This window comes from Rhinolophus hipposideros, assembly GCF_964194185.1.
Source record: "Rhinolophus hipposideros genome assembly, chromosome: 9".
Taxonomy (NCBI): domain Eukaryota; kingdom Metazoa; phylum Chordata; class Mammalia; order Chiroptera; family Rhinolophidae; genus Rhinolophus; species Rhinolophus hipposideros.
This window is the reverse complement of record NC_138055.1, coordinates 67410231-67433300: the sequence shown is the minus strand read 5'-3', so window position 1 is coordinate 67433300 and position 23070 is coordinate 67410231. Positions and strand designations below refer to the sequence as shown.

The following is a 23070-nucleotide window of genomic DNA, read 5'->3' as shown; positions in this document are numbered from 1 at the left end:
GGTGACATTTACTGAGATGAGGAAGACTGGGAGACAGGGAACCTTGGAGGATATCGCTAAGCCTGTTTTCCCAGTTATAAAACCTCAGTTATAATATCTCGCTTGCTGAGTAGTTGTAAGAATTAAATCAAATGAAGGAACAAGTTTCTGGTACAAGTAAGGGCTCAGTCAATAATTGCCAGTTACCTTTTTCTGTATATCAAATAACAGCTTTAAATAAACAGTTCCAAAAATACCCACCAAGAAATAGGAATAATTTATACATGTTTTTATTCCTCTAGACTTCAATATGTAGTGTTTAAAACAATTCTCATTTTATAGGTTTTACACAGAACTGATTTGGAACATGATGATCTTATGCCTTTTGTCGAATGTGATTACAGCCAGGCGATGTTCTGTTGAGGCAGTGACTCCTGGAAGGAAGTGTAAGTGGAGCCATGAGTGTTGCGTGTGAGAGTCTAATTATGGAGCCCAATAGTGTGGAGTGTGCGTTGTTTGTTGTGCACCTGCAAGGATATTTCCATCTGAAAACATGCTTGTAATGGTTGAATTGGACAATATTATAACGCTGACAGGACTCAATTTAACTCTGAATTACAGTGGGACACTCATGTTACTCTATTAGATGGTTCTGAGGCTTGGTCCTGCAATAGAATCATTTCTTCAGTGTTTTCTGTGTGCCATACACACTTACCAGCGGTTAGCTAGACAAGCTGGTCAGCACTTACATCTTGGAGGGCCACCCATCTTCTGGCATCATATCCACATTTATTGAAAGCAAATGGTTTTATGTAGGACTTCCAATGGTCCTCCCCACCCCCATGCCATGTCTCAAGTGTAGTGACTGCAAGCAGTGAGGGCTGAAATAATTTTATAAAGGCTTGCTGTAGAACTTTACGCATTGTAGCACGCTGGAGATGGCTGAGAGGCAGCTTTCATCTTTAGATCAATTTAACATCCAGTAATTGAAACATGGAAGGGACATCATCTAGCATGGTTTTGGCTATAATACACAGGAGTGGAAGCAGAGTGTTGGTTATAAAACAGTTCTAATAGTTAGCAAGGTGATGTTTATGAAGGATTGGATCAGAGTGGTAGCTGTGCAGTTGGTGAAAAGTAATTGGATTTGGAATATATTTTGAAGGTAAATCTAACAGCATTTGCTGTGGTTTGGGTATGGGATGTGGAAGAAAGAGAAGACTATAGATTTGGGGTCTGAGCCACAGAGTAAATGGTGGTACTATTTACTGAGATGTAGATCTCTGGGGAGGGTAATCAAGAGTCCAGTTTTACTCTTGTTACTTTTGAGAAATGCTTCAGATATCCAACTATTAATGTCAAGAAGGCAGTTGAGTATAAAACCTTGAAGTTAGGGAAGAAGTTGGGACTGGAGACAAATTTGGAAGTCATCGGTTAATGTAGGTGATATTTGATAAGATCCCCTAGAGAGGAGAAAAAGGAGCAGACCAGTTAGGTCTTCAACCCAGAGGTTGAAGTCATGAAACCCCAGTGAAAGAAGCTGTTTGAAGAAGAAGGGGGTGACCAATCTATTGAATGTCTGTAAGAAGTCTTGAGGACTGAGAGTTAACCAAGGACGTGGCAATGTAGAACTCACCAACGACCTTCACAACAGCAGATGCAAAAATCCTCTTTCCAGTCCTCATTCCCCAGATTCAAGAAGAAGAGATAGATAGGAGGATGTGAATTGGAGGGAAGGCAGAGTGATAGCCAGTTTCTAACTAAAGGAATAGTAACAGGGCTAGTGAGCCTAACCACAGGGCTGGACTGAGGGCAGGGAAGCAGGCAGAGGTAGGGTCATTGGTTGGTTAGGGAGTAAGCATGTTCAAATGGTTCTTTCATTTGTATTTTTCTGTATCTCAAGGTCTGATCAATGTTGTTTGTATGTATTTGTATGTAAATATGTATTGAACTGACTGATCTTTTGCATTCACAATGGCTCTCCCAATATCTTTTTTATTGTAATTTCATGTTAATCTGTTACCTGCCTTCAAAAAGTGGTTAATTGTTGTCACATCCGCAACACATGTTGAAGAAGCAGTTGGTTTCTCTGCTGCCTCTGACTGGGAGCGTGATTTGTGTTGATTTTTATGGACTGAAAAGAGGAATGAAATGAGTTATATGTTAAAAGCGCACTGGATAAGGAGTCAGGCACATTAAGTTTTAGGCATTCCCAGCTCTGCCAACTGCGTAACCTGGGACAAGGCATTTCATCTCTTTGGGCCTTCATTTTCTCATCTGTGAGATCAGTGAGTTGGATAATCTATATAACAGAACAGTCCGGTTTTTTTTAATATTTAGTTTTTTCAGTTAGAGTTGACATTCAACATTATATTATATTAGTTTCAGGTGTACAGCATAGTGGTTAGACATTTACATAATTTATGCAGTGATCCTCCCATTAGTCTAGTATCCACCTGGCACTATAGAGAGTTGTTATTAACTATATTTCCTATGCTGTACCTTACATCCTCGTGACTATTTTGTAATTACCAATTTGTATTTCTTAACCCCTTCACCTTTTAACCCAGTACCCCAACCCCCCTCACCCCTGGGAACCATCAGTTTGTCAAACAGTATTTTACACTAATATCCAGTCCATGGTAAGACTATGCAACCTAATTTAAAATCCTCATTTAAAATAGTCAGTGTATCAGTGGAAAGGCAAATTGGCTTTCCACTTGGCTGCAAATAATGGCTGCAAATAATAGTAGAAAACACACACTAAAAATGGCTTTAAAAATGAGGAAAATGTATTATAAGACAAAGATTTTGAGTTAGGGTGGCTCCGGGTTTGGTTCATAGTAGTTATTACCTCATATTATTATCTTGATTATCCTATGAGGTAATGAAAACATTATCCCTACATTACAGATGTATCAGCTAAGAAGCAGCAAGGTTAATTTATGTGTTCCTGGTCACAAAACCAGTAAGTGACATGCAAGGTTTTACTCTCATAGGTTGTCTGACCCTAAAACATACTCTTAGTTGCCCCGTCACCTCCTTTTGGCTGCTAAATCAAGATGCTTTCAGTTACATTGTCTGTTTGGTTTACTGATATAAAAAGTAAGTGAAAAATAAATGTTAACTAGACTTATTATGGTGATCATTTTTGCAATATATGCAAACACTGAATCATTATGTTCTATACCTGAAACTAATATAACGTTACCTGTCAATTATACCTCAATAAAAAAAAGATTAAGGGGAAAACCATATGGAAACTTGAAAAATAATAATCACCAGGTTGACTACCATGTTGTGCTAAGAAAAAACTGACTGTTGATCTTAGGACCTGAGAAAGGATTCTGTTTTTAACATGCAGTGAAAGCTTTTGGACACTAGAGGACCCTTTGCAGACAACATCCGTCGGGACACAGCACCTGCTCTTACTGGGTTAAGTGCTCAGGCAGTAAGTACCATGTTTCATGGCCTCAGGAAAGAGGGTCTTCTGACTACTGCAAAAGCTCTGTGTCATGGACTCCTAGTGGCCATGTTGGGGTTCTAACTTTGTTTCAGGGCTGCTCCGACGTTGGTGTTGTCTTTCAAATTTTAGTATGGGCTTCCTCAGCCCCTTGGGGCCTTCCCCCTTTCTCCCAAGGTACCCATTCTATGCATAATGCTCGAAATATTATGTTTTCTAATTAGACTAAATGTACCCAACTCCTCTTTGGCGCACATGTTTCAGGAAGCTGCCTATATCCTAAATTTACTTAAATTGAATTATTATTTTCATTGATTCTTCTGATTCTGCTCTTGAGTAATCATAATTATTTAACTAAAAAAATTCTGGATTGGCTAGTGTTCGCTTTGTGTTCTTCCTACAAGTCTAGGTTTGTCCTCATTGATATTTAGCACAATTGCTAAAAACAGATTTTAAAAAACTTTTTTTTTTTTTGCAAAGTCCCCAACACATATGGGTGCTTAAAATGCCACTTAATGATGAAGTTGATTAATATTCATAGTTGAAATTCAACAAGAGAAATGATAAACAAGAAATACAAAATTTTCTGGATAACAGACTTAATTTCATGTATAGGTTCAGCAATATATTTGCCATATTCATTGGGTAGAGAAAAGCAGAGTGGCAATAGAGCTCCTGGTGACACATCAGTGGTGGAGATGTGAGGTGCTGCAAAGGCAGGATGAGGAACAGTCAGGCTTTCTTCAGCCTTAAAACTGGGTCGCACTGGAGAAAGGGAATTCTCACGTTTAATGTAAGTTTTTAAAATAAAAGATCTTCCTTTTGCTAAAATTTTTAGCATAGTTGTATATTTAGAGTGATTCAAGATATGGTGTCTGTGAAATTAATTATTGGAACACTTTGTGAAGATAAAAGTATAGATTTGTATGTACTAGTTATAATTTATGAAATCTGTAGAAACCTATTACAGTAGACCTATTACAGTAGACCGTATATATTTTTTCTTTTAAATTCATTCATTAAATGGGACATTATTATACTTTAATTCTTAATTCCTTTTGTTTTCAGAAAGGCCTGAACCTTCTATTACATCTATTTACCATCTCTTGTTTGCAAGTCAACTTGTCTCTTCCCTGCACCAGACTCTTTCCTTAACTATTGTTTATAGTAAATCTGAGGATTAGGAGAAGCTTCCTGTTGCAGACACCTCACTTATATAGTTGTTTGGTAGGAGAGTTAACTTGCTGTAGGTGTAGTAGCTCATCCAGGTACAATGAATAGAGTAATCTTTGTTGCCCTAGGTGAGGGGCAGGTACCATGAAGGGATAGTAAATTACCATGAAGGGATAGTAAATGATTCCTCATTCTGTTTGACGTGATTACAGTCTTTAACCAGCATTAAATCAGATAGTTGGGTAAATCATTGCTTTTGAATTTTCTTTCATGTCTCCTGATTAGTTCAAAAGAAAGTCTTAGTTTGGTGTTAATTACATTTATAACATCTTTCCAACACTTTGAATCTCTCATTTTAAAAAGGGGGGCAGCTCTTATACTTAGGTATTTATGTAGCATTAAAGATATTTTTCTTGTTTTTTTTTTGATACCTTTGAAAGAAAAGTTCTTTTTTTTTAAAGAAGAGTTGACTTCAAAGAAACATATACATAAATAATAGCAGAAATACAGATTGTATACAAATATTTCAAACAGGTGAAATTTGTACCTGACTGATTAGTCTTATGAAATATTGATGTAATTGATAAGAACACAGGCTTTGGGTTGGAAGACTGTCTCTTCTATTTAGCCAGTGATGTGGGTGGCACGAAATCCTCTCTAAAGCTCAGTCTCCTCAACTCTAAAGTGGGATAATAACAGTACCTGTCTCATATGTTATTTTGAGGATTAAATAAAATGTAATATTAAGTTCTTAGCACATTGTAAGCATTCAATGAATGTTAGCTTCTTCTACTACTATTTTTATTACCACTGTTACTTTAATCTGTAGTTTTGGTCAATCTCATACAAATACTGAGTAGAGATTAAAAATTACAAATAATAGGGATCTAGCTTCATCACCACATTTATTTTTATGAGCACTATAAGGTCCTCTACTTCCTTTTAGATAACTTAGTGACTAAAATGTATTGAATTATGATTAATAATGTTAATGAGATCTCTGGGATAATAAGGATAAAGTATGGGGGTGAATGATGGAGCAAGAGAAATTTAAGCAGGAAAACACAAAACAGTATAACTCTCTTGGGCTGACCTAAGAGTCTAACTAATCTAGGAATCCAGAACCATTGACTTTTAATATTTTCAAATAACCAATAAGAACAAGAAAATATGCTGACATCATTGATCATCAGGAAAAGCAAATCAAGACCAAAATGAGACACTACACATTAGGATGGCTATTATTAAAGAAAAAGCAGAAATAATGTTGACAAGGATATGGAGAAATTGTGCAGCGATGGTAGGAATGTAATGTGGTAGATCTGCTATAGAAAACAATATTACAGTTCCTCAAGAAATTAAACATAGAATTACCATATAATCCAACAATTCCATTTCTGGGTATATACCCAAAAGAAATGAAGGCAGATACTGGAACAGATTTTTGTACACCCATATACTCATAGCAGCATTATTCACCATAGCTAAAATGTGGAAGTAACCCAAGTGCCCACTGATGGAAGAACGGAGAAGCAAAATGTGGTATATATATATATATATATATATATATATATATATATATATATATATATATACACACACACACATATATGTGTATATATATATACACACACATATATGTATATATATATATACATATATATATATACACAATAGAATATTATTCAGCCTTAAAAGAGAAGGAAGTTATGCAATATGTATAACATAGATGAACCTTGAGGACATTATGCTAAGTGAAATAAGCCAGTCACAAAAGAATAAACACTGTATGATTCCACTTATATAAGGTGCGTAGAATAGTCAAATTTATTGATAGAATGTCTAGATAATCCCATCCCTGTTTTTGGCTTTTATTGAGATAGCAGAGAGGGTCTGTTAGTCACATGCTTAATCTTTTCAAAGAGTTTTTTGTGAATGAATGTTCCAACCTTTTGATCTTTCCAAGGCACTAACAATACATACTACATACATATGAATACTTATTTGAGGTCTGATTTATATACAATAAAATTAATAAACACTAAGTAAACAATTTGGTGGATTTTAACATGTATATTCATCCTTATAACCACCACTCAGACCAGACTATAGAACATTTCAATTCTCAACATTTTTTTCTGCCTTTTCAGTCAATACCCTTAGCAACTTGCCAGAGGTAATGATTATTCTGATTTCTATCACCATAAATTAGATTGGTAGGTTCTTGAGCTTCACAAAAATGGAATCATACTGTATATATACTCTTTTGTGGCTAATGTCTTTGGTCCAAAGTAATATTTTGAAACTCATCTGTGTGTGTGTATGTGTGTGTGTGTACCCTTTTTAATTGCCAACTAGTATATTTCCATTGACTATATTTTGAAAGTGAAGCCAACATGTTTTTCTGATGGATTGGATATAAAATGTGAAGAAGAGAATCAAAGATGGCCCCAAGAGTTTTGGCCTAAACAATTAGAAGTTGCTAATAACTGAGATAGGGGAGACTGTGAAGGAAACATGTTGGTAAGTGGGGAGGTTAGAATATCAGGCACTCAGTTTTGGACATGTAAATCTTGAGATTATTTTAGCTGTTCAAATAGAGATGTTGAGTCAGTAGTTGCATATATGAGTTTGGAGTTCGGAACTACTGATATAAATTTGGACGTCCTCAGAATTTTGATGGTCTTTAAAGCCCTGAAAGTTGAAGTGATCAATGTGTATAGAGAAGTCTGAAAATGGAGTACTGCAATACTTCAACTAAGTGTTATGAGATCGGAAAGTTGAGAAGGAACCAGCAAAAGAGACTGGGAAGGAACAATCAGTGAGGTAAGGTGAAAACCAGGAGCGTAGCTCCTGTGAAAGCCATCTTGAAGTCTTGTGTAGCATATGACAATGCTAAACATTTATTTTGTATTTAATTTATTTTAACATAAAAATAATTTTTATGGTTCTTAAAAAGTTTATGAACAACTGCATTAATAATATTTCTAGGAATACAACTAGTGAACTGATGGCTATTACAAAATTGGTCAACAAATTGTATCACTGAAAATTTTGACATGACAAAGGATCTATTAATCAATAGTCTTTTATGATGATTGCTTACTTGGGAGGGACTTCAATTAGATTCTTGGTCTCTGTTGTCCATAAAACTGAGCTTCTCTCATAAGAAAATTGGCCATGGTAAGCTTCACAGGGAATTATAGATTATAGAACTAGAGACCCAAGAAAAATATCTCAAATCCATATAACACCAAATAAAAGGTTTTAAAAAGTCTTGTAATTCCACACAAATGAATAGACCATGTGTTTAAACATTCCTCAACTTTTAGAGAAAGTAGGGAGTTTCTCTTTAAATATTATCTGAAAAATTAGGCTTTAACTGGGAAAAACTCAAAAGATGCACTTGGATAAGCCAGGTCTGGACTAATTTCCACCCAAATATTCACTTAAAGTCAGCCAAGTGACATCCAAGTTGTTTTGAGTTTCTCCCAAGCAGTGACTGTCAGCTCTGCTCGTGTCATTGCTGGCTTTGGTTTTCTAATAAGAATAAATGATTCCTGGAACTAGGCAGCTACCATGAAATTTCTTTTTGATGTGACTGTAAGCAAATTGTGACCATAGAACCTTCTATAATTTATGATACGTTTAGGGAACTTCTGATGCTAATGATGAGAATACCATGTGTGCTAGTCTGGTGGTATAAAACTGCAAGTAGGAAATTATACACCATGTCATACTCTCGGTCTTAAAAGATTTCACAGAGCTGTTTAACACAATGGTGCTATGTGACCCTCATGCTGTCAGAGAGGAAATTATATAGAATAGGACTCTCTGCAGATTGACTGATGACTTGTTAATGATGGCAGTATAGCCTGTTCTAATGAAAGATTTGTCAACAGCATTTCAGATGGCTAACCACGTGGTGTTGTGGTCTTAGTTATAGCTCCTGGTTGGGTTGGTTGGCAAATGCTTGTTATTTTAAACTGGTTTTTGGAAGTAGGTGAAAGAAGACATTAGATTCCTTGGGAGAGCTTTCCTCCCTATTTTTTTTTTTTATTAGTTTCTGGTGTACAAAACAACATGACTAGGCATTTACACCCCTCACAAAGTGAAAACCCCAACAAGTCTACTACCCATCTGATATCATACATAACTATTATAATACCATTGACTATATTCCCTATGATGTACTTTACATCCAGTGATCACACACACACACACACACACACACATACACACACACATACACACAGACATACATATATATATATGATAGTTGACATTCAATATTATTTTATGTTAGTTTCAGGTGTACAGCACAGTGAGTAGGCACTTATATAATTTTTACAGTGATCCTCCCGAGAAGTCTAGTACCCATGTGACACAATACATAGTTTGTATATTATTCTCTATATTCCCCATACTGCATTTTACATCCCCATGACTATTTTGTAATTACCAATTTGTACTTTCTAATCCCTTCACTTTTCTCACCCATCTCCCCAAACCCCTCCCATTTAGCAATCATTAGTTTGTTCTCTGCATCTATGAGTCTATTTCTGTTTTGTTTGTTTGTTTATTCTGTTCTTTTGATTCCACATATGAATGAGATCATATGGTATTTGTGTTTCTCAGTCTGACTTAATTCATTTAGCATAATATCATCTACATCAATCCATGCTGTTGCAAATGATAAGATTTCATTATTTTTTATGGCAGAGTAATACTCCATTGTATATATGTATCCCAATTTCTTTATCCAATCATTTATTGATGGGCATTTTGGTTGTTTTCATATCTTGGCTTTTGGACTAGTGCTGCAGTAAAAATAAGGATGTATATATTTTTAAAATTTGTCTTTTGCATTTCGTTGGTTAAATACCCAGGCGTGGAATTGCTGGGTCATAAGGTAGTCCTATTTTTAATATTTTGAGGAATCTTCATACTATTTTCCACAGGGACTGCACCAATTTGCAATCCCACCAACAGTGCACAAGGGTTCCCTTTTCTCCACATCTTCGTCAACACTTGTTGTTTGTTTATTTATTGATGATAGCCATTCTGACAGGAATGAAGTGATATCTCATTGTAGTTTTTATTTGCATTTCTCTGATGATTAGTAACATTGAAAATCTTTTCATGTGTATTGACCATTTGTGTGTCCTCTTTGGATAAATGTCTATTCAGATCCCCTGCCCTTTTTCTAATTGGATTGTTTGATTTTTGGTGTTGAGTTATATGAGTTTTTTTTTTTAAATACATTTTGGATATTAACCCCTTATCATATGTATCATTGGCAAATATCTTCTCCCATTCAGTTGTATGTCTTTTTGTATTGTTGATGGTTTCCTTTGCTGTGAAAAAACTTTTTAGTTTGATATGGTCCCATTTGTTTATTTTTTCTTTCGTTTCCCTTGTCTGAGGAGATATATTAGTAAAAATATTACTAAGGGTAATGCCTGAGAGTTTACTTCCTATATTTTTTTCTAGGAGTTTTGTTTTCAGGTCTTACATTTAAGTCTTTAATCCATTTTGAGTTTATTCCTGTATATGGTGTAAGAAGGTGGTCCAGTTTTATATTTTTTGCATGTAACTGTCCCATTTTCCCAGCACTGTTTATTGACTAGAATGTCTTTACCCCAGTGTAAATTCTGGTGTCCTTTGTTATAGATTAAATGATTATATAGGCATGGATTTATTTCTGGGCTCTCTTTTCTGTTCCATGATCTATGTGCCTGTTTTTATGCCAATACCATGCTGTTTTGATTACTATGGCCTTGTAGTATTATTTGATATCAGGTAGCGTGATATCTCCAGCTTTGTTCTTTCGCAAGATTGCCATGGCTATTTGGGGTCTTTTATGTTTCCATGTAAATTTTAGGATTATTTGTCCTAGTTCTGTGCAAAATATTGTTGGTATTTTGATAGGGATTGCATTGAATCTTTAGATTTCTTTGGGTAGTATGGACATTTTAATTATATTATTTTTTCCTATCCATGAGCATGGTATATGTTTCCATTTATTTGCATCTTCTTTAATTCCTCTCTTCAATATCTTATAATTTTCTGAGTACAGGTCTTTTACTTCTTTGGTTAAATTTATTTCTAAATATTTTATTTTTTGATGCAATTGTAAATGGGATTGTTTTCTTAATTTCTCTTTATGATAGTTTGTTATTGGTATCTAAAAATGCAACTGATTTCTGAATATTAATTTTTTGTCCTGCTATTTTACTAAATTCATTTATCAGTTCTAATAGATTTTTAGTGGACTCTACATAATATCATGTCATCTGCAAATAATGATGGTTTTACTTCTTCCTTTCACTTTTGGATGGTTTTTATTTCTTTTTGTTATCTGATTGCTGTGGCTGGGACTTCTAGTACTATGCTGAATGAAAGTGGTGAAAGTGGGTATCCTTGTTTTTTCCTGACCTTAAGGGGAATGCTTTTAGCTTTATCCCATTGAGTCTGATATTAGCTGTGTGCTTGTCATATATGGCCTTTAGTATGTTGAGATATGTTCCCTCTATTCCCACTTTGCTGAGAGTTTTTATCATAAATGGGTGCTGGATTTTGTCAAATGCTTTTTCTGCGTCTATTAATATGACCATATGATTTTTATCTTTCATTTTGTTTATGTGGTGCATCATGTTAATTGATTTGTGGATGTTGAATTAACCTTGTATGCCAAAAATGAATCCCACTTGATTGTGATGTATGATCTTTATAATGTATTGCTGAACTAAGTTTGCTAATATTTTGTTGGGGATTTTTGCATCTCTGTTCATTAAGGATATTGGCCTATAGTTTTCTTTTTTTAAATGTCTTTGATTTTGGAATCAGTGTGGCCTCATAAAACGAGCTTGGGAACCTTTCCTCCTCTTGAATTTTTTGGAATAGTTTGAGAACAGGTGTTAATTCTTTTTTGAATGTTTGGTAAAATTCACCTGTGAAGACATGTGGTCCAGGACTTTTGTTTTTTGGGAGCTTGTTGATTACTGATTCAATTTCGTAGGTAGTAATTGGTCTGTTCAGATTTTCTGTTTCTTCTTGATTCAGCCTTGGAAGATTGCATGCTTCTAGGAAGCATTTCTTCCAGATTGTGCAATTTGTTGGTGTATAGTTGCTCATAGTATTTTCTTAATTTTTTTTTTTTGTATTTCTGTTGTGTCCATTGTCACTTCTCCTCTTTCATTTCTTATTTTATTTATTTGGGTCCTCTCTCTTTTTTCTTGATGAGTCTGGTTAAGGGTTTTTATAAATTTTGTTTACCTTTTCAAAAAACCAGCTCTTGGTTTCATTAATCTGATATATATTTTTTCTTTTTTAGCCTTTTTTTTCATTAATTTCAACTCTGATTGTTATTATTTCCTTCCTTGTATTCATTTTGGGCTTTATTTGTTCTTCTTTTTTCAGTGCCCTTAAGTGTAAAGTTAGATTGTTTATTTGAGAGTTTTCTTATTTCTTTAGGTAGGCCTGCATTGCTATGAATTTCCCTCTTAGGACTACTTTTGCTGTGTCCCACAGATTTTGGGTCATTGTGTTTTTATTTTTGTTTGTCTCAAGGTATTTTTAAATTTCTTCCTTGATCTCAGTGTTGACCCATTCATTATTTAGTAGTATGTTATTTAGCCTCTCTGTGTTTGTGTGTTTTTCAGTTTTTTTCTTGGAATTGATTTCTAGTTTCATACCATTGTGGTCAGAGAAGACACTTAATATGAAGTCAATCTTCTTAGATTTATTGATACTTGTTTTGTGGCCTAACGTGGTTTATCTTGGAAAATGTTCCATGTGCACTTAAAAAGAATATATATTCCACTGCTTTGGGATGAAATGCTCTAAAAATATCAATTAAATCCATCTAGTGTTTCATTTAAGGCCATTGTTTCTGTGTAGATTTTCTGTCTGGAAGATCTGTCCATTGGTGTCAGTGGAGTGTTAAAGTCCCCTACTCTGATTGTGTTACTGTTGATCTCTACCTTTATGTTGGTCAATATTTATTTTATATTTTTAGGTGCTCCTATGTTAGGTGCATAAATGTTTACCAGAGAGATCTCTTCTTGTTGGAATAATCCCTTTATTGTTATGTAATGTCCTTCTTTGTCTCTTATTATAGTCTTCTTTTTAAAGTCTATTTTGTCCGATATAAGCATTGCTACTCTAGATTTCTTTTCATTTGCATTTGTGTAAAATATCTTTTTCCATCCCTTTACTTTCAGTCTATGTGTGTCTTTTGATCTGAAGTGGGTCTCTTGTAGACAGCATATGCACGGGTCTTGTTTTCTTATCCATTCAGCTACCCTATGTTTTTTGTTTGTTTTTTTCAATTATAGTTGACATTCAATTTTATTTTATATTACTTTCAGGTGTACAGCATAATGGTTAGATATCTGTATACTTTAAGAAGTGATTCCCCCTGACTAGTCTAGTATCCAGCTGGCAATATACATAGTTATTACCATATTATTTATTATATTCCCTATGACTTTATATCCCCTTGACTATTTTGTAACTACAACTTTGTACTTCTTAATCCCTTCACCTTTTTCCCCTGCCCCTCAAACCCCTCCCATCTATCACCCCAACAAATCTAGTACCCATCTGCACCATACATAGTTATTACAATATTATTGACTATATTCCTTATGCTATATCCTATATCCCCCTAACTACTCTGAAGCACCTATTTGTACTTCTTAATTCTTTTCCCTTTTTTCACCCACCCCCAACCCCCGTCCCATCTGGCAACCATCAAAATGTTATCTGTATCTATGAGTTTGTTTCTGTTTTGTTTGTTTTGTTCTTTAGATTCCACAATATAAGCAAAATCACATTGCATCTGTATTTCTCTGTCTGACATACTCCACTCAGCACAATATCCTCCAGGTCCATCCATGACATTGTAGATGACAAGAACCCATTTCCTTCCATGTCTGAGCAATATTCCATTGTATATATGTACCATCTCCTCTTTATCCATTCTTCCAGCAACAGACACCCAGGCTGCCTCCATATCTTGGCAATTGTAAACAATGCTACAAAATATGTCGGTGCACATGTCCCCTCAAAGTAGCATTTTGGGTTTCTTCAGATAAATACTCAGAAGTGGGATTACTGGGTCCTTCCTTGTCTCTTATTATAGCCTTTGTTTTAAAGTCTACTTTGTCTGGTATAAGTATTGCTACCACAGTTTTTTTCTTTTGTTTTGTTTCCATTTTCATGAAATATCTTTTTCCCATCCCTTTACTTTCAATCTATGTGTATCTTTCAATCTGAGGTGAGTCTGTTGTAGACAGTATAGGCATGGGTCTTGTTTTCTTATCCATTCAGCTACCCTATGTCTTTTGATTGAAAAATTTAATCTATATACATTTAAAGTGATTATTGATAGGTACATAGTCATTGCCATTTCATTATTCATATATTTTTTTATTAGTTTCAGGTATATAAAACAATGTAATAGTTAGACATTTACACCTCTCACAAAGTCATAACTCTGTTCCCCCAATCTGCTACCTCTCTGACATCATATATAGCTATTACAATTCTGTTTCATCAGTTGTATTTTTGATTTTCATTTATTTGTTTTCTCCTTTTCTTCTGCTTAAAGAAGTTCTCATAACATTATTTCTATACTTGCTTGGTGCTAATGAATTCCTTTAGCTTTTTCTTGTCTGGGAAGCTCTTTATCTTTCTTTCAATCCTAAATGATAGCCTTGCTGTGTAATCTTGGTTGTAGACACTTGTTTTTCACTACTTTGAATATTTCCTGTCACTTCCTTCTGTTGAGAATTCAGCTTATAGTCTTATGGGAGCTCCCATTTAAGTAACTATTGTAGTTGTCTTTCTCTTGCTGCCTTTAGGATTTTCTCTTTGTCTTTAACTTTTGCCATTTTAATTATGACGTGTCTTGGTGTGGGCCTGTTTGGGTTAATCTTGTTTGGGACTCTCTGCACTTCCTGGGCTTGTATGTCTATTTCTTTTGCCAAGTTAGAGAAGTTTTCAGTCATTATTTCTTCAAATAGGTTCTCAATCCCTTGCTCCCTCTCTTCTCCTTCTGGTACACCTATGCTGCGAATATTGCTATGCTTACTTTTGGTTCCCAAGTTCCTTAAACTATCTCCATTTTTTTAAAAAAAATTATTTTGCTGTTCTGATTGGGTGTTTTATGCTACTTTGTCTTCTAAACTGCTGATTCAGTCATCGGCTAAATCTAATCTGCTGTTGATTCCATCTAGTATATTCTTTATTTCAGTTACTGTATTTTTTTATTTCTGACTGGTTCTTTTTTATGGTTTCTATGTCCTTCTCTATGCTTGCTATCTCTTTGTTGAAATTCTCTAAGCTCTTTAAGTATTCTTATAATCAGTGTTTTGAACTCTGTCTGTTGTAGGTTGCTTGCCTCCATTTCATTTAGTTCTATTTCTGGAGGTTTCTCTCTTTTTTTTTTTTTTTATTTATTTGGGATATGTTTCTTTGTTTCCTCATTGTGGCTTCCTCTCTGTGCTTGCTTTTATGTATTAGGTAGATCTCCTGTGTCTCTCAGTCTCTGATGGGTGGCCTTATGTAGTATGTGTCCTGTGTGGTCCAATGGCATAATCTCCCTATTGTATTGTGCTTTTAGGATTCTCTCTTTATCTTTAACTTTTGCCATTTTAATTATGATGTGTCTTGGTATGGGCCTGTTTGTATTCAAGGATTGTCCCTTGAATGTGTTGTGTGTGTTCTCCTGTTGTAGTTGAGCCTCGATAGCTTTGGGAGCATCAGTGGGGGGGATTGATTCTTAGGCTGACTGACTGTGAGGAATGGCTACTCCTACAGTGTATGAGCTGCCGTGTGAGGGCTGATCCTTCAGGGGATTTGCCCCCTTGAGCACTTCTGCTTTTTGAGACCACCCTTTGGGTGTGCTGCTGTGAGGCTAACCAGGTAGTGCTCTCGTGTGGTCTGAAGCCAGCCTCTGAGTGTGTCGTTTCTGGTGTCTCTTAGGATGGGCTTCCATGCAGGCCATTTTCAGCTTTGCCTGTGACTGGCCTGCAGCTACCTGGTAGGAGCTACAAAGCTATATGTGTTTGGCTGCTGCCTGTGCTGGACCTGGAGGTATGTGGGACTGACCTCGTTGTGAATCAAGGCCAGTTGCCAACGGTATTGGACCTTGGGCAGCTTAGTAAAAGGCCCAGGGACCTGTAGGCCTATTGCCACCTGCCTGCTGCTTGTAAAAACTCAGCCATTGAAAGAGTTTCCTTAGACCCATGGGCCAGGATGGTTTACCTGGTGTTGAGAGTGCATGCAGCGATGTAGCCCTAGCAGGGAAGGGCAGGGTCTCATGGAGTCACAAGGTATGGCCAGTGGGTTTTATAAGGTTAATACAGATTCAGTTCTTCTACCAGTGCCTGGTCTGTGATCATTTTGCAAAACACGCTGAGAACACTGCAAACAGACACTGCTTGCCTTGGGCTCACAGATCCCTGAGAGCTGGCCAAGAGAAGCTGCAGCAGAAGTTGTGGCTCTCTGCCCATCATCAAAAGTTCCCCGGGTGACCTCAGGGAATCTGCTGCTTTAAAAGGCATCTGCAGTTTGTGGGGTGGGGCTGGTTACCCAGGCGCTAATAGTCCCTCTGGCAATTCAGCTCTAGGTGGATGGGGCTGGTTCAAGGGAACTATGGGTGTGGGCGGTGGTTTTTACAAAGTTAATGAAGTTCAGTTCTTGTACCGATGCTGGGCCTATGACCTCTTCACAAAAATGCCCTGAGAACACTGCAGCCAGCCTTAGGCCTGCAGATCCCCTAGAGCCACCCAAGAGAGGCTGGCGCAGCTTGTAGCTCACTGTTCACCACCAAAAGTTCCCATCTGCTGCAGTCCATTTGCTGCTACAAAAGACTTCCTCAGCATATGGGGTGAAGCGGGCCACTTAGTATCCAAGAGTGCCACAGGCGATGCAGTACTAGCTGTGTTGGACAGGGGCCCAGGGTGTCACCAAAGTGGTGTGCACATGCAGATTTTACTCAGATTTGGCCCTTTGGGGGAGGGTTCAACATGGAAAAGATGGCACCCTCCTGGAGGCTACACATGAGGCAGGTTGTACACAAGGATAATGGCTGCTGCCCTTCCAGCCCTCATACTGAAGCCACACAAGTTAGTCCTTTTCTGTATGTCTCTGGAGCCTCTTAAGTTGCTGCCCCTCCACTGGAGAATAGGTGTTTGTAAGTGAGTGAGTTTGTGTGCATGCCCTTTAAGAGGGTTTCTGGGTTTCAGTCTCCTTCTGTCTCACTAGGACTGGTAGACAGAGTCCTCACTGATTTTCTCTGCCAGGTGTTGTGGGAACTCCTCTTCACAGCACAGGACCCCTGGGATGGGAAGCCTGGTGTAAGACTCTCTCTTCCTGGGGGGCCTCCACCATCAAGTTGTCCCTTCTGGTGTTCAACCACTATCTGTGGGTTTGGGGTCAGCATCTGTGTCTCTGCCCTTCCTACAAGTCTTGATGTGGCTTCTTCTATATATCTTTAGTTATAAGGGTTCTCCCCACTGTTTTAAAATATGATTGGAAATTATCTTTTTTTTTTTTTTAATTAATTTTATTGGGGTGACAATTGTTAGTAAATTTACATAGATTTCAGGTGTACAATTCTGTATTACATCATCTATAAATCCCATTGTGTGTTCACCACCCAGAGTCAGTTCTCCTTCCATCACCATATATTTGATCCCCTTTACCCTCATCACCCACCCCCCACCCCCTTACCCTCTGGTAACCACTAAATTATTGTCTGTGTCTATGAGTTTTTGTTTCTCATTTGTTTGTCTTGTTCTTTTTGGTTTATATACCACATATCAGTGAAATCATAGGGTTCTCTGCTTTTTCTGTCTGACTTGTTTCACTTAGCAGGAAATTATCTTTTATTGAGGAGAGTAAGGTTATGGCCAGATAAAGATCTGAGCAGTAAAATACTCAGTATCGAATTTAGATATGATTAATCAATAGATGCCATTTATTTTCTTTAGTGTTTTCTCTCTCTCTCTCTCTCTCTCTCTCTCTCTCTCTCTCTCTCTCTCTCTCTCTGTTATATACTTGTGTTTTCTGAAGAGTAGCTCTGGAGATGTGTAGAGTTGTTTTCTTTTATGAAAATATTAATGTCAAATAAGGAATTAACAAGGTGTTCATTCCATTCAAAGATGTGGAATTTCAAAATGCACTAAAGAAAAGAAAATCCATAGTAGATTCTGATTTTTGATATTACACTGTTGGTTAAAGTGCCTGGCTCAGAATAGATGAGCAATAAATATTTATTGAACTTAATTGGGGAATCAAGCTTGATATATATTCAAGGAACCAGAAAATAAAATAGAAAATTATTACAACTGGGAATATAAGTTCCAATCTCAAAATGGTGGTAAGCTCAAGCCTACCTGTAACATTTCTTTCTTTTTTTTTTTTTTTTAATTAAATTTGTTGGGGTGACAATTGTTAGTAAATTTACATAGATTTCAGGTGTACAATTCTGTATTACATCATCTATAAATCCCACTGTGTGTTCACCACCCAGAGTCAGTTCTCCTTCTATCACCATATATTTGATCCCCCTTACCTCATCACCCACCCCCCACCCCCTTACCCTCTGGTAACCACTAAATTATTATCCGTGTCTATGAGTTTGTCTTTCTCATTTGTTTGTCTTGTTCTTTTGTTGTTTTTGGTTTATATACCACATATCAGTGAAATCATAGAGTTCTCTGCTTTTTCTGTCTGACTTATTTCACTTAGCATTATACTCTCAAGATCCATCCATGTTGTCACAAATGCTCCTATATCATCTTTCCTTAATGCCGAATAGTATTCCATTGTGTATATATACCACAACTTCTTTATCCATTCATCTATCGAAGGACATTTTGGTTGTTTCCATGTCTTGGCCACTGTAAACAAAGCTGCAATGAACACTGGAGTACACGTGTCTCTATAGAGAAATGTTTTCAGATTTTTTTGGTAGATACCCAGGAAAGCGATTGCTGGGTCATATAGTAATTCTATTCGTAATTTCTTGAGGAACCTCCACACTGCCTTCCATAGCGGCTGCACCAGTCTGCATTCCCACCAACAGTGTATGAGGGTTCCTTTTTCTCCACAGCCTCTCCAACACTTGTTGCTATTTGTTGATGAAAGCCATTCTGACTGGGGTGAGGTGATATCTCATTGTGGTAACATTTCTTTAATTTTGTTTATTTACTTGTTATAGTCTTTAAAAATGACATAATAAGAATTTTATTTAATGAGACAACTTAGTTTTAAATTCCACTTCTATAATAGAAAATCTATATAGTTCCTTATGAAATTGACATGAAATCCAGAAGAGATTGGCCAGTGCTGCCTGTTGTCTTGTAGTAATTAAGGGTCTCTGAATTTGCTGTAGCACTTTCTTTACAGACAATTTATATTTTAAAACATTTAATATTGAAAATTGCAAACATGGTGGTATGTTTACCTTTCTTTTTGTCAATTTCAGAATTTCTCTTAAATTTAATGCCGAAAGTGCAACACTTTTTTAAATTAACATGTACAACTAAACAGGTGGTTGTTACTATAATCCTGATTGCTTTTGTAAAATGTTTCTAAGGCTTTGCTATAACAGCAACTATAAAAGCAATAATAACTTCATATTTTATCATAAAACATTCATTTTTCAAAAAAGATATTCAAAGTGGTTTACTAGGGAGTATAGAATTATGAGTGATTTTTTTTCTCTTCTCTAATTTTGAAGATTTTGATGTGGTTACATTAGAAGTAAAACATTCAATTTTGCTGCAAACTATAAAAATGATATAATAAACATGGCATATGCATATTTTTAATTAATGTTTAACTTTAACCATACTGAACTTTAAAAAAACATTTTTGGTTGATTTAATCCTGTCAATAGGAAGGCACTATTGACATTCTCTTCCTTCTTCTGGATTCTGTTACATTTTTTACTTATGAGAAGCTTATACATTGAAACTATGGTCCATTGTTTTCCTTCTTATTTAGTCCATTATGTAAATTAGAACTTGGTGTCATGAAGACCTAGCTTTGAATTTTAGGTTTGACATTTACAATAAGCAAAAATGATATTAAAAATATGTAATAATCTGGAGCTCATGGTCACCAACTAGTCTGTCTTTGAGCCCTTCTGCTAACCAACCTGTTAGTTGCTGAATCATGGAGAGGTAGATGGGTCCCAGGGCAGAAGCTGGAGAATGTGGGTGTTCGTGGAACTTTGGGTACTTGGGCAGTGAATCAGTGTGGAAGTAGTTCAAACTTTTAACACTTGGTAAGAACGTGTTATTGTATACCCACCTAATCTTAGCCCTGTCTGTGAATTTAATTTAACTTTCCTCATCTGTAAAATTAGTAAAAAATACATATTCACATAGACTCTGCCTGCCTCATAGAGTTGTGAGATTCAAATTCAATGTTTGTGAAATAATAAAAATAGCTTTATGTCAGGCATCATTGTAAGTGTTGTAATCACTAGAACATACAATTTTCACAAAAATATTGAGTTAAATATTATTATTATTCCCATTACAACAACCTTATAAGTTGACATGTGTATAATTCACATTTTACAGAAGGATGAAGTAAATTTAGTGACATTAAGTAACTTACCTACAATCACATAGCTAGTCAGTTCCTGGGTAGAGATGGTATTTAACACTAATCATTCTTGAAAATATGAATGTAAAAACTGAATATATGATAGTAAAAACCAATTCCATTAGTTATACACCTTATATACAGTGGTAACGGAACTTGAGTATCTGTATTTGAAACCATAAATTATTTTAGTCCTTTGACAGGTGGCTACTAATACTGCTACATTCTATTCCCCTGGTCAAAATTTGGCAAAGAGAAATGAGCAAATGTGGGAGGTAAAAGCCCAGTTAAAACTATTTTAAGTTGGGAAAATGTGTTCAAACTTTTAGTTTAGTTTGGAGCTTATTGTTATATTGGCAAGAAATTCTGTCTCTCAAAATGAGGTTTTCGATTTCTTTATTAATAAACATACTATTAGACATTGTATTGCCTAAGTGACAGATCCGGTAAAAATGTTCAAATAACATACTTAATGGAGTAACTTTAGAAGCCTTCCTTTTAAGGTCAGTGAGAAACAAGGATGCTTGCTATGACCCTTTTTGTTCAGCAAAGGAGAGGTTGTTCTGGCCAATGACATATGAGAAATAAAAGAAATAAGGGATAAGACTATAAGGAAAGAGACAAAATGGTCAGTATGTGTAGATGATTTAATTATTTACATAGAAAACCCAAGAGAATCAACACATAAGCTATAAAAGCTGAAGGCAGAGTTCAGCATGGTTGCTTGAGGACAAATCAATCAGTAAAAACCAATAGAATTCTTTTACACCAATAGCCAGTTAGAAAATGTAGTAGACCATACATGATATTTACAATAGCAAAAATGAAATAAGTATCTAGGAAGTGGCATAAAATTTTAAAAGTTATTGTGGATAATATTTTAAAATGTTACTAAAGTACATAAAAGTAGACTTGACTAGAAAGAAATACATGCTTTTGGATGAAGATTTAACATTGTAAAGATGTGAATTTGTCCCAAATTAAAACATAAATTTAATGTAGTTAAAATGAAAACAAACATATAATAAAATATTGAATCATTTTGTACACCTGAAACTAATGTAATGTATGTCAATTATACATCAATCAAAAACAAAAACGAAAACTAACAAACACATTAAAAAAAAGCCCCAAAAGAAGTGTATTGGTTCTTTATGGCTGCGTAATACTCCATTGTATAAATGTACCACAGTTTCTTAACCCAGTCATCTACTGATGGGCATTTCGGTTGTTTGCATGTCTTGGCTATTGTGTATAGGGCTGCAATAAACAAAGGGGTGCATAAATTTTTTTGAGTTAGAGTTTTGGATTTCTCCGGATAGATACCTAGGAGTAGAATTACTGGATCATAAGGTAGTTGCGTTTTCAGATTTTTGAGATACCGCTATACTGTTTTCCATAGTGGCTGCACCAATCTGCAATCCCACCAACAGTGCACAAGCATTCCCTTTTCTCCACATCCGTGCCAACATTTGTTGTTTGTTGATTTATTGATGATAGCCATTTTGATTGGGGTGAGGTGGTATCTCACTGTGGTTTTTATTTGCATTTCTCTGATGGTTAGTGAGGTTGAGCATTTCTTCATATGTCTGCTTGCCATCTGTATGTCCTTTTTAGAAAAATGTCTCTTCATGTCCTCTGCCCATTTTTTAATTGGGTTGTTTGTTTTCTTGGAGTTGAGTGAGTTTTTATAAATTTGGGATAGCTGCACAGCACTGTGAATGTAATTAGTGCCACTGAATTGTACACTTAAAAATGGTTAAAATGGCAAATTTTATCATATATGCAGTTTTAAAAAATTAATAATGTAATATACCAAAACTATTGTATTGTACACTTTAATGGGTAAGTTGTATGGTATGTGAATTATATCTCAATAAAGCTTTTTTTTTTATAAAAGCAAAAAAAAAAATAACAACAGAAAGAAGTGAATTGGGCACACACAAATCCACACATAGCTAAAATAATTATTAAAGAGTGATTCCACTTAAATTGAATAAAAGAACAGAGTAACAAAACATTGAGCCTTATTGTTGTTTTAATTTGGGATTGAATGTATCCATCAGATGTCAATAAAATCTGCTTTCTTCCTGTTTTCAAATCATGTCTACATATTAAGTATATCCTAATTGAGAAATTATACTTTAAAGGTAATCTTTTAGTTCCTATTTATGCACTGATATAGAGATAAATTTTAAGATTAGAAAGGATGTGAAACTGTATGTTTTATCCCACTCTATACCTCTGTACATATTCCTTTGACAAAATGTTCTAAAAATGGTTACAGATTCAAGAAAGGGGAATGGGAAACTAGCATTTCATAAACTTGTACAAGGATAAATTTTTTCTTATTTTCCGTTACTTAAATCTGCTTACAATAATCGTGTAACGAAGGTGTTGACTCTTCATTTTGCACAAGAGCACACTAAGACTCAGAGTCAAGTAACCTGCTCCTGAGCCTACATTCAATAGGACAGGCGCAGATAAGCAAAACCAGAGCTTTGATACTAAATACTTCCCTTGGATCCAAATGCACTTTATAGAAACAGCCTGCAATATGCCTGTTATGGGATGTCTGACCAGGAGGATAAAGCATCATTTGTTCAGAAAGTACACTTTTATTTACATTACAAGTTATTTCATGAACACAACTTAGAAAAAAAGTGCTCACCTAGTAAGTGCCATGATACTGCTTGAAAATCACTTTGACCAACTTACTCAATCCAATCACTTTGTCTGTTTCCCTTTACCTTCGTTACTTTCAAGGCTCTCTAAATAATTTGGGTAACAACTCACATGGATTTAGTTGTTTTGTTTATTTG

At 35.6% G+C, this 23070-nt stretch overlaps 1 protein-coding gene across 5 annotated transcripts in view; it reads left to right on the top strand.

The window, feature by feature from the left end:
• TSPAN8 (tetraspanin 8) overlaps window positions 1–23070 on the top strand; it is a 234628-nt gene that overhangs the window by 3046 nt on the left and 208512 nt on the right. For 2 of the 5 annotated variants that reach the window (XM_081059235.1, XM_081059237.1), the window contains 2 exons: window positions 322–425; window positions 3344–3430. The exons of 1 other annotated variant lie outside the window; for it this stretch is intronic. The gene's annotated coding sequence lies outside the window, so the exon portion shown is untranslated. The remainder of the gene's footprint in view (window positions 1–321; window positions 426–3343; window positions 3431–23070) is intronic. 2 more of the 5 variants (XM_081059236.1, XM_081059238.1) reach the window with 1 other exon arrangement.